General features: G+C 38.8%; 1 protein-coding gene and 1 pseudogene across 2 annotated transcripts in view; one reads left to right on the top strand and one right to left on the bottom strand.

Moving 5' to 3' along the window:
• The window catches only part of TTC39C (tetratricopeptide repeat domain 39C), a 120,944-nt gene that overhangs the window by 36,228 nt on the left and 71,539 nt on the right, over window positions 1-13,177 (top strand). The gene's annotated exons all lie outside the window — the stretch shown is intronic.
• LOC116561412 lies at window positions 5,511-7,273 on the bottom strand (annotated as a pseudogene). Its single transcript, XR_004273418.1, has one exon. The product of XR_004273418.1 is annotated as a histone-binding protein RBBP4 pseudogene (transcript).

The following is a 13,177-nucleotide window of genomic DNA, read 5'->3' as shown; positions in this document are numbered from 1 at the left end:
TCCTTTGCTGGACACCTGAGACAGGCTAAAAGGTAAAATTTGGCCTGGTGCAGTGGCTCATGCCTGTAATCCCAACACTTTGGTAGGACAAGATGGGTGGATCACTTGAGGTCAGGAGTTGGAGGCCAGCATGGACAACATGGTAAAATCCTGTCTCTACTAAAAATATAAAAATTAGCCAGGCATGGTAGCCCATGCCTGTAGTCCCAGCTTGGAGGTGGGAGGATGACTCAAGCCCAGGCGGTCGAGGCTGCAGTGAGCTGAGATTGCACCACTGGACTCCAGCCTGGGTAACAAAGCAAGACCTTCTCTCAAAAAAAAAAAAAAAAAAAAAGAGCGGGCCAGGCCAGGCACGGCGGCTCATGCCTGTAAGCCCAGCCCTTGGGGAAGCTCAGGAGGGTGGATCACCTGAGGTCAGGAGTTCAAGACCAGCCTGACCAACATGTTGAATCCCCATCTCTACTAAAAATACAAAATTAGCTGGGCATGGTGTTATATGCCTGTAATCCCAGCTACTCAGGAGGCTAAGGCAGGAGAATCACTTGAACCCAGGAGGCGAAAGTTGCAGTGAGCCAAGATCATGCCATTGCACTCTAGCCTGGGCAACAAGAGCAAAACTCCATCTCAAAAAAAAAAAAAGTGAAATTCTGTTTTTGTCATCTTGTTGTTGAACTTATCTGTATTTTGAGTTATTTCCATGACTGAGTATATTTTGCCATACTCAGGGGATGCCTTCATAGTGTACGTGTGTCCTAGAAATGCATCCGTCAGAGCAATAGTCCATAGGAAGGAAGGAGCAAGGGCCTGGTTATTATTGTTTTTAGGGTGCCTCTTAGAGAATGGCTCAATAGTGATCTACCTGTAGATCATTACTATCTCAAGCTGTAGGAATGGACCATCCAGGCTCTGCTTATTCTTCCCTCAGTGGGGAGGAGACCCAGAGTAGACTAGCCCCACCCAGATGTCCTCCCATCCCCTGCCTGCTACAGGCTAACAGCTTCACTGATCTTGGTGAATTTCATGGCTTCTCGGCACCAGCCAGTGAATTACAAAGTCTTTTTTTTCTGATAAGATGTAAGGTCATATCATAAGCAGTTAACAAACATAAACAGAAACTGCAGTGGCTATAAGCGTAAACATCACTGTACACATAGGGGCCATGCTCTCTGGGGACTGGCACCCTTCCAGGCCTGAGGTGCCCCTGACTTCCAGGGATGTCTGGGGTGAGCTGGTGGTGGCTACAAACTTCTATATTCCCCAAAAGGGTGGGCACAAAAGGAAAACAAGTCTGAACAGAAGACTGGACTTACTCCAAACATTTGTAAATCAAACACTCATAAACTAAATGGCTGTGGCCATCAGTGTTTTTAGAGGCATGCCATCCTTTAGATTAAAAGGTCCCCAAAGGTCATGGTTTGAGTCATGTCTGAAAAGCAAATAAAGACTTTCCATGAATTTCCCCACAGCTATCTTCTGGTAAAGGAAATAAGCACATTTACTTTTGTGAATGAAAAAGCCTTTTTACAGGTTCAGGTGAGGAAGATCTTATATCTAGTCATTTTTTGACCCTGTAGAGGACAGTTCATCAGATGAAATGGGAAGTACAGATTTCGTAGTACGTGGTTGGTTGGTTCATTAAACAGGCATGTATTGAGAACCTGTTAAACTCCAGATTCTGTTGTACGTAGTACAGACAGCAGCATGTAACAGAGATAGGGTCCCCACTCTTGGGGACTTACATTTATTCAAACAAATAATGACACAGATATCAAATAGTAATAAGCGCTCTGCAGAGAATTAAAATATAGAGAGTGATTGGAGACATACGTATATATCTTTAAAAAGAATACTAGAGAAGACACACATGGTGTTAGGGTGCCCTCATTTGTTCACATAAAATATGATGACAAGGGATAATGATGTGAGTCAGAGTAACCACCATCTACCCACTTTGCATTGCTATTTATTAGAAGGGCTATTTGGACTTTCTAGCTGCCAAACTGGACAGTGTATGCTCTGTGAAGAGCAGGAGTATTTTTGGTCATCTTTGAGTCCTCTGCACGTAGCACTGGGCCTGCTGTGTACTTGGTGTTCAGCAAACATGTTTTTTTTTTTTTTTTTCGTAGTTTTATGAATCTTTTATTTTTCCATTTAAAAATTAAATAAAATGAGTTATTGCTTTTTCTTTTTGAGACCGTGTCTCAGCAAACATGTTTTGAATGAGTGAGTGGAACACAACTAGATTCATTAGAATTTTTCCTATAGCCCTAAGTATAAGAAAGGTCACTTTTTATTTATTTTAAACTGAGGAACATTATCCAGTCATGACTCAGATGGGTGATTTTAAAATTAAATCTCTTAAAAAAATTATTGTGTTTTTTAAAGAAATTTACAGTTTTCTCTTAGATAACTTGGAGGAGCCAAGGAACAAACTGGAAAACTATATTTATTAGACTATGATACTGAACTTTATTTTTTGGTTGGCCTGACTTCTCAATTGCTTTCCTAGTTATTTGGCTTGGATGGAGTTGATGTTTTAATCCTTCCATGAGTAGGCTCAGTGTCAGCTGTGTACTATGGGAAACCATTGAGAATTGGAAATTCAAAATTGGATCCTTAGAAGATGTGGAGCAGTGGAGCGTGCAGGCCGTGTAGTTGCACCTGGGTGACTGTACCTGTTTCTCAGGCCTTTTGGGAGGAGGAGACCTCATGAATGAGTAGAGCCATTGGTATTACTGTGGAAGTGATTTAACTTTTTAGGATAATCACAGGTAATGAATTTTATCTGATATGTAGCAGGATTCAAAAAGGGACATTCCACACATGCTGTCCAGTCTCATATAAGACCTCTAAGGATTCTGTCTGTAATACATAAAGGAAGCATTGAGAGTACTTTTAAAGTAAGATGCTTTCAGAATAAATCAGATGGTTTCCTTTTGAAAAATATTCTTAATAACAATATAAATCATGTCAAGAAAAACCCTTCCAATAAATCATTTCCCATTTTATTTTCCTTGGCCACCATCTGAGGGAATAGATTGCTTTTCTTCTTTGACCTTTGATGTTGAGTTTTCCATTTACCACTTCCAAAACACCTTTACCTTTTCTGCATATGGAAGATGTTCTGTTTAATAAACTGTTGAACAAATGCTGCGTGAACAAGGTGCTAAAAACATCATGTTCTTCCTTCCTGATGTAATATAAGGAGAGACAAGTCTTTCCCTTTAGTTGGTGAGTGATATAAAAGCGTTTATGTTCTTGGGCACTGGCTGAACAGCTATTCCTTTCTCTGTTATTGCCGCAACATCTTTGAATTAAGATTGAGGCCTCCAACTTGCTCTTATAATAGTTTCCTGTGTCTGAATGGTGTTACAAAGTAAGTTCAACAAATCTGGAAAACATAGTTCATTGCAGAAGTACTAAACTAATCTATTGATTGTTGCCACAGTGTACCCAAGTTAGAGAACTTGAGATATACAATAGTAGAAATAAGCCCATAGCCCAGGAACCACAAGTACAAGCTACGTGGGGGCTACATTCAGACCGTCAGTGTTCCGTGAAATTGAGACATTTCAAGGCTTTATTTACTGCTGACTTTTATGTGTTCAAAGCACATATTTTTAATTTTTGGCTCGGCCCTCAGCAGATTATCAGATTCCTTATTATAAAACCTTTTATTATTTTTCTTGGCAGAGTGGGGAGGAGTTAGCTAAGTGTAGAGATTTCACAATTAAAAAGGAAAAAAAAACTTTTTAAATAAGAGAATAAGCAAAAAAAATAAGTGTTAAAGTTCCATTTTGTTAAATTTTGAAAGGCATGCATTAAAAATCGTATTTATACTACTTATATGGGTAATATAAAAAGTGATCTTCAAATCATTTGCATTTGTTTTTGGAAAAAAAAAATCAGAGGCTGTCTTGGGGAGTAACCTCATGTAAGTGAGGTCTGTTCTCTGCTTCTTGTGGGTTCAGTTCATTGCCAGCCTTGTGCTAAGGATGCCCTGGGCCACAGTACAGCGAGGCCTCAGCTTGCCACTCAGTGAATCACTCATTCCCACATAAGCGGGATTTGGCTGTCTTGGATTGAGTCACCCCATTATTCTGTTTGGTTGGCTGGATGGTATATTCTGTTGAGAAAATTGTATCAAAATAACAACCGAATCACAGGGATGTAGAACAAGTAAACCGACTTAAATTATGCATTCTTCTCTCTAAAGGGAGTGGAAATGTAGGAAGAGTGTCTGTGGTGACAATTTGAAAACAAATGATGATTAGAGCAGTTTCAGTCATAACTGTTCAGCCTCCCCGCCATACATACACTTTGCGCCGGGGAAGACTCCCTTGATCTTCTTGCCCCTCACAACAAATTTGTTCATTTTTTTTATTGTCTGTATGTGTTGGAACAGTGTATGCAGAACTTTTGTTTTCACATTAAGTTCTATCAAAAACCTTTTTAGGTCATGATAATATTCCATCTGGTTATTTGTGAGTCATTTATTCTATTGTAGAAAGTTTTTTCAATTAATTTTTAAAATTGTGGTAAAATATACATGACAAAATATGTCATCTTATCTATTTTGCAAGTGTACAGTTCAGTCGTGTTAAGTACATATGCATTGTTTTGCAACCAATCTGCAGAACTCTTTGATCTTGCAAAACTCAAACTCTGTACCCATTAAACAACAGCTCCCCATTCCTTTCCCCACCCCCAGCCCCTGACAACCACTATTCTGCTTTCTGTCTCTGTGAAGTTGACTATGATAGGTACTTCATAGAAGTGGAATCGTACAGCATTAATCTTTTTTATTTAATGTAGAAAGGCAATTTATTCCATTTTAAGCATTTACACAGTCATAGAGAGTGACGACTCTGCTGGTGAGACAGGTCACCCAAAATGTAGATGGCATTAAACTAGTGGTCAAGGACTAACTCTTTTTAAAAAAAAAAAAAAAAAAAAAAATTTTTATCAAGGACTAATTTAATTTTTTTTTTTTTTTTTTTTTTTTGAGACGGAGTCTCCCTCTGTCGCCTGGCTGTAGTGTAGTGCACGATCTCGGCTTACAACCTCTGACTCCCTAGTTCAAACGATTCTCCTGCCTCAGCCTCCCGAGTAGCTTGGATTACAGGCATGCATCACCACACCTGGCTAATTTTTGTATTTTTAGTAGTGACAGGGTTTCACCATGTTGGCCAGGATAGTCTCAATCTCCTGACCTTGTGATCCACCTGCCTTGGCCTCCCAAAGTGCTGGGATTACAGGCGTGAGCCACCAGCCACTGTGCCCCTCCTAATTTTTAAAACAAATACAAGTTATTGATTCACTTTTCTTAACTTGACATAGTGTACCTGTGGTATAACTGTCAGTTAAAAACATACATCTTTGCAACTTGGCGGTCCCAATTTAAAAAAAACCAGAAAACACCATTTCACAAGAAAGAAACAACATGAAAACAGCTCAAGAAATACACTAATGAGCAAAAATATGTGGGGAAAGAGGAATGTGTAGTTTTGATTTAACTGAAGAAACCAAGAGAAAACTGGTCTACGTATGAAAATGTGCATCCTGGAAAGTCAGGTGTCAAGATTTTTGAGTAGGAATCCATATAGCTTGAATTGCCCCTATTTCCTGAATAAAAGTGACATCTTTCAATGTTTATACTTCATGGCTCAGACATCTACCTCATTTGGCTCTATTCCTCACTCACTCTAACCTTTACTTAAATGAGTCTGAATAACTGGGGGATATAGCATAAGAAGAAAAATAATCACACATAATATTCCTCTTTCTGTAGCTGCTTTAGACCTGGGTTTATTACTATAAAATTCCTGAAGAAAATTTCAGTGTAAGTCTGTGGCTTTGCTAAATCAAGCCCCCATTTAGAAAACACCCACTGTTTGGGTTAATAGCATTATTGGTGGTACCTATTATGCAGAGGGATAGCTGAACAAAGTCCGTGTCTCAAAACCAGTGTTAAATCAGTCTCAGAGTTGAGAAGAAAAAAGGGGAGTCTAAAATCACAAGAGGTAAAGACATGTATATCTAGGACCCTTGCCCTTCCAGATCCACGCTTCCTTCAGGGTCTTCATCATTATAAATGTTCTCTGCCATTTGCCACACTTGCATGATATTGTCTTCTGATTCAGAACAAATCACCCAAGGGTCACTGGGATTCCAGGAGAAATCAGATATCTTGGCAGTGTGACAACCATGAATAAACAACAACTCTGGTGGCCCGTCTTCTGCATTTTCTGGGGATTGTTCTTCTCCAGTTTTACTTAAATCCCAGACATTCAGTCTGTAATCAGTACCACTGGAAGCCAAAACAGTCTCATTGTGAAGTGACTACTGAATCTGGAATATTTCATCCTTATATGATTCAAAGGAATGCAACGTAAGTTTCAGATTTCTCAGATCCCACAAGGCAAAGTCTTGTCAGCTGATCCTGTGGCAAGAATGAACTCACTATAAGGATTGAAAGAGAGGCAGTTCACTTTAGCAGTGTGAACATCAACTGAGTGGTTGAAAGTATTGTTTGAATGAGTATTCCAAATCATAAGTTTCTGATCATCAGCAACTGATCCAAACAGAGACTCATGGAGCAGATGCCAGGAAACATCTGCTGCTGTATGCCCTGTAAAGATGGTCTTCGCCTCCACCACTTTTCCCTCCTTTGGAACAGCACTGATGTCCCACAGGCAGATGGTGTGGTCATCTGAAGCACTAAGTAAGTGCCCACTGAGATTTGGGTTCCAAGAAAGCCCATAGCCTTCCTTCTGATGTCCACGGAGATGCAAGTCTGGGTTGCATTCTCTAGAAGGATCTGGTTTAGAAGGATGTTTTGTATAGTCAAAGACAAGAACATCACTGGAAGAAGTCTTTGTTGCGACGATACAAGGGTTCTGGGGCATATAACGGGCCCTGTTTACTTCTCCCTTCATGCTTGATCTTGATTTCTATTTCATGTTTTCCACTAACTGAACCAAAACCTCTGAATTCTCCTTTCTCACTGTTGTAGTGTGACACATCAAACTGAGCATCATCATTAGGGAGTTGCACACTGACTATAACAAGATGGTTTTGTTCATCTGATGTGTGTGTCCCCAGGACAAGTCGATGAATGCTGAAATCTTTTCCCTTCTGGTCTGGTTACATCTAGAAGCCACTAGGCAGTTAGGCTAGGCCACTCCAGAGCATGGGTCATCACCACATCACAAAGAAAAGGAGTGTTCTTTTTCCATATTTTGTACTCCTCATTGATCACTTGTTCTTCCATCACTGAAGGCTGCTTCCTTGGCCGTGGTGGGCAAGCAAGCTGGGGGAATCCTGGAGTGGAGTGTTGTGGGAGGGGTGGGGAGGATGCAGGCACTCGCTCTATGCACAAGGCCTCTATTGTTTCCTACAGTATTAATCTTTTTGGGCTGGCTTATTTCACTTAGAATAATGTCCACAAGGTTCATCCATTTTGTCACATGTATCAGAATTTTCTTTAAGGCTGAATAATATTCCATTGTATGTATACCACATTTTGTTTATCCATTCATCTGTCTGTGAGCATTAGAGTTGCTTTCACCTTTTGGCTGTTGTGAATAATGCTGCTATGAACATGGGTGTACAAATATCTGTTTGAGTCTTTGCTTTCAATGTTTTGTGTATATGCCTAGAAGTGGAATTGCTAGATCATGTGGTAATTCTATTTCTAATTTTTGGGGAAACTGCCTATAGTTTTCCATTGTGGCTACACCACCTTACACCCCCACCAATGGTATGCAAGGGTTCCAGTCCACATCCTTTCTGAAACTTACTTTGTTATATTTTCGATAGTAGCTATCCTAGTGGGCGCGAGGTGGTGTCTCATTGTGGCTTTGCTTTGCATTTCCCTAGTGATCAGTGATGGTGAGCTTCTGTTCATGTGCTTATATAGCCGTTGGTATATCTTCTTTGGAGAAATGTCTATTCAGGCTCTTTGCCAAGTTTTTAATTAGGTTGTTTGTTTTTTGTTGTTGCTGAGTTGTAGAAGCTCTTTATATATTCTGAATATTAACCCCTTGTCAGATACATGATTTGCAAATATTTTCTCCAGTTCCATAGGTTGGTTGACTTTTCAGCCTACTGCTTATGTTCTGTGAGGCACAGAAGTTTTAAATTTTAGTGTAGTTCAAGTTATGTACTTTTATTACCTGTGCTTCGGTGTCATACCCAAGAAATAATTGTCAAATGCAATGTCATGAAACTTTTTACCAATGATCTGTTAAAACCAAGTTTTTCTCTATTCTGGTTAATGTTGCAACAAGTAGCTTCACCCATGTAGTTTTCTTTTCTTGGCATTGTTTCTCTCTTCTTTCAGAAGAAAATATGAAATACCAAACCAATTTTGTCATCTTAAAGTCCGCTTTTGATGATACCAAGCAGAGCAGAGGATATCGCTTGTCCTTTTGGCAAAAATTGTGTTTTGAAGGCAAGGTCTAAGGCATTAGAGAAGCATTCAATGTTGCCGTTTTTGCTAATTGCACAAAGTTAACTCCAGTGGTCCCCTGGGACTGTGATTTTTCAACAGCATGGGTCACAGAAAAGAATAGCTTCCATTAAGAGTAGCAGGGGTGAGTGCATGCAGTTTTTCTTCAACCCTCAGGTCTCAGGGCTGCAGTGAAAGATGTGGATGACAGCTGTGGGCTGATTAGATTCAGGTGGCCCTGTGCTTCCTTTGTAATCCCCAAGAATCCAAACCTCCACACATTGGAAGGGGAGAAAAGTCATTTTGGAAAATTTTTCTAAGAACTAAACATTAAATAAATTTAGGACATTTTCAGAAAAATGAAAGACTTAAAAAATTCCAGCTATTCACCACTTTGGGCAGTAAAATTGCATTTAAAGAAACATACTCAGTTAGGGACTGTTTTATGGTGATGATGCCCACTTACCTAAGTGAGAAATGTTCCTCTGAGAATCAAATATATATGTTCTCTTCCACTGTGTTTCAGGAAATAAAGTCTTCATCAGTCAAGTTTTTAATATCCTGGAGAAACTTTAGAAAATTTCCAAGGCAATGCTGGCAAATACCAGAATAGGGGATCAGTTCCTTCCTTTCATTCACAGCAGGTTTTCTGCCTTTGGATGACTCATAGAGAGAAAATTTTAGAGCCGTTTTATTACTGATGGTTCATTTTTAAAAAGCAGATGCAGTGAATGTAAGAGGCCGTCTCATGAAAGGATTCCAAAAGACACCTTATAAGTATGTTTTAAAAATTTTTTAGAGACAGGGTCTCACTATGTTGCCTAGGCTGGTTTGGAACTCCTAGTCTCAAGCAATCCTCCTGCTTCAGCCTCCCAAAGTGCTGGGATTATAGGTGTGAGCCATCATGCCTGGCCTTGTTTTTTACCTTTTTATTTTGGAAAAATTTCAAAAGTACATAGAATAATTTAATGAATTCTGATGTTCTTGTCACTCAGCTTCAATCATTATCAAGTCATGGCCAGTTTTATCTATCTTCTGTTCCCTTTTAATCTCTTTGCCCCAATGATTTTGAAACAAATCCCAGTCAACACATCATTTTGTCTGTAATGACTTTCATATATCCCTCTAAAAATAGAAAATCCTTTAAAATATAGCCATAGTACCATTGTACACCGAAAAAAAAGAATACTAATTCTTTAATATAATCAAATAGTCATCAGTGATTGCTTATCTGATTGTTTTTCTCTTTTTAATATTTTTCTGTTTTTTATAAGGAAAAACTTACATAAAGAACTTTTCCAGTGTAAACATCAGTGTAGCTACTATCCAGGTAAAGTTATAAGACATTTTCAACACTCCAGCGCCCTCCTTTGGGCTCCTTCTCAAATTGATACTCCCCCAGAGTTAACCACTGTTCAGACCTCTGTCATCATTAAAAGTCAGAATAGTGGTTTTGGACTTTAGATACATGAACTCATCTAGGATATACTCTTTTGTGTCTAGCCTCTTTGACTCAACATTATCGCTATGAGATTAATTCGTGTTATTGCGCTGAGTGAATATGTTGCAATACTAGATCTGTTCTACTGTTGATGGACGCTTGAATTATTTCCACTTTGAGGCTAGTATGAATAACACTGCTATTAACATGGCGTATGTGTCTTTGGGGGGAGCATAATAATTCATTTCTGTTGTGAAAATTACTGATTTACCTAGTAATCCCGTGATTGGGTATGTACCCTAACAAATATAAATTGTTCTGCCATAAAGACACGTGCATGAGTATGTTCACCACAGCACTATTCACAATAGCAAAGACATATAATCAACCTACATATCCATCAGTCATAGACTGGATAAAGAAAATGCGATAGATATACTGTTCTTGTCACTTGGACAAGAATGAGATCATGTCCTTTGCAGGAACATGGATGGAACTGGAGGCCATTAGCCTAAGCAAACCAATGCAGGAACAGAAAACCAAATACTGCACACCCTCACTTATAAGTGGAAGCTAAACATTGAGTACACTTGAACACAAAGAAGGGACCAACAGACAGTAGGGCCCTACTTGAGGGTGGAGGGTAGGAAGAGGATGAGGACTGAAAAACTACCTATAGTGTACTGTACTTATTACCTGGGTGACGAAATCATTTGTACACCAAACACCTGTGACACACAGTTTACCTATATAGCAAATTTTTACATGTACCACCGAGCCTAAAATTAAAAAAAAAAATTAATGACAACTATATGTGCATAAAATTAAGCCACTGTTAAATTCATTAGAGACTGGATGCAGCAAATCACACCTGTAATCCTAGCACTTTTTGAGGCAGAGGTGGGTGGATCACTTGAAGTCTGGAGTTCAAGACCAGCGTGATCGACATGGTGAAACCCCATCTTTACTAAAAATACAAAAATTAGCCGGGTGTGGTGACATGAACCTGAAGTGCCAAGTACTTGGGAGGCTGAGACACAAGAATCACTTGAACCTGGGAGGCAGAGGCTGTATAGCCTGGGTGATAAAGTGAGACTCTGTCTCAAAGAAAAAAAAGATTCATTGGAATAAATAATACAATTATCAAGTTCATAATTAATTTTAAAAATTACTAGGGTAGGCATTTTTAGATTTAGTAGACACTGATAAGTGATGTAGGAGAATACTAGTTGCTCCACATCTCACTAACACTTGATATTGTCAGTCCTTTCTGACAACCGGATGAGCATAGTGGTATCTCGTTTTGGTTTTAATTTGTATTTTCCTGATAAATAACGATTTTCAGCACTTTTTAATATGCTTATTGGCTTTTGGCTACCCTCATCTGTGAAGTGCCCATTTAAGATTTTGGCCATCTTTTTAGTAAGTTTTTAGTCATTTTTTTAACTGATTCATGGGAGTTTTTAATGTATACTGAAGATGAGCTCTTAGTTGGATATGTGTATTGCAAATAACTTCTTTCAGTCTGTGATTTGCTTTTTCTAGTCACTTATGATTAAATGGAAATTCTTAATTTTAATTGTCTTGATGTCTGGTAAAGTAAGCATCTAGCTTTGTTGTTCTGCACATTTGATTTGGCTATTCTGAATAATTTATTTTTCCATATAAATTTGTTTATTCAATTTTTTAAAAAAACTTTTAAGTTCAGAGGTGTATGTGCAGGTGTGTTACATAGATAAACGTGTGTCTTGGGGATTTGTTGTATAGATTATTTCATCACCCAGGTATTAAGCCTAGTACTAATTTTTTATTTTTTCCAATCCTCTCCCTCTTCCCACCCTCCATCCTCAATTAGGCCTCAGTGTCTGTTGTTGCCCTCTATGTATCCATATGTTATCATCACTTAGCTCCCACTTATAAGTCAGAACATTCAGTGTTCGGTTTTCTGTTCCTGCATTAGTTTGCTAAGGATAATGGCCTTTAGCTCCATCCATGTCCCTGCAAAGGACATGATCTTGTTCCTTTTTATGGCTGCATAGTATTCAATGGTGTATATGTACCACATTTTCTGTATCCAGTCTATCATTGATGGGCATTTCGGTTGATTCCATGCCTTTGCTATTGTGAATAGTGTTGCAGTGAACATACACGTGCATGTATCTTTATAATAGAATGGTTTATAGTTCTTTAGGTATATATCCAGTAATGGGATTCCCGGGTTCAATGGTACATTAGTTTGTTTTCATGCTGCTGATAAGGAGATACCCGAGACTGAGACTGGGTAGTTTCTCAAGGAAAGAGGTTTAATTAACTCACAGTTCCACATGGCTGGAGAGGCCTCACAATCATGGCAGAAGGCAAAGGAGGAGCAAAGTCACGTCCTGCATGGCAGCACGCGAAGAGAGAATGAACACCAAGTGAAAGGGGAAACCCCTTATAAAACAATCTGAGGCTTATTCAGTACCAGGAGAACAATATGGGGGAAACCCGCCACCATGATTCAATTATTGCCCACCAGGTCCCTCCCACAACACTTGGGAATTATGGGAGCTACAATTCAAGATGAAATTTGGGTGGGGACACAGCCAAACCATATCAAATGGTATTTCTGCCTCTAGGTCTTTGAGGAATCGCCACACTGCCTTCAACAATGGTTGAACTAATTTATACTCCTACCAACAATGTAAAAGTGTTCCTTTTTCTCCACAACCTTGCCAATATATGTTGTTGACTTTTTAATAACCATTCTGATTGGTATGAGATGATATCTCATTGTGGTTTTGATTTGCATTTTTCTAATGATCAGTGATACTGAGATTTTTTTTATATATGAGTGTTAGCCACATGTATGTCTTCTTTAGAAAAGTGTCTGTTCATGTCCTTTGCCCACTTTTTAATGGGATTGTTTTTGTTTTTGTACATTCAAGTTCCTTATAGATGCTGGATGTTAGACCTTTATCAGATGCACAAATTTTCTCCCATTCTGTAGGTTGTCTGTTTATTCTGTTGATAGTTTCTTTTGTTGTGCAGAAGCTCTTTAAGTAGATCCCATTTTCAGTTTTTGCTTTTGTTGCAGTTGCTTTTGGCATCTTCATCATGAAATTTTTGTCCGTTCCTGTGTCCAGTATGGTATTGTCTAGGTTGTCTTCCAGGGTTTTTATAGTTTTGGGTTTTACACCTAAGTTTTCATTCTATCTTGAGTTAATTTTTGTATATGGTATAAGGAAGGGGTCCAGTTTTAATCATCTTGTTATGGCTGGTGAGTTATGCCAGCATCATTTATG

The sequence above is a fragment of the Sapajus apella genome, unplaced genomic scaffold (genome assembly GCF_009761245.1).
Source record: "Sapajus apella isolate SASKATOON/1434 unplaced genomic scaffold, GSC_monkey_1.0 scaffold29, whole genome shotgun sequence".
NCBI classification, from domain to species: domain Eukaryota; kingdom Metazoa; phylum Chordata; class Mammalia; order Primates; family Cebidae; genus Sapajus; species Sapajus apella.
This window is presented reverse-complemented; position numbering and strand designations above follow the sequence as displayed.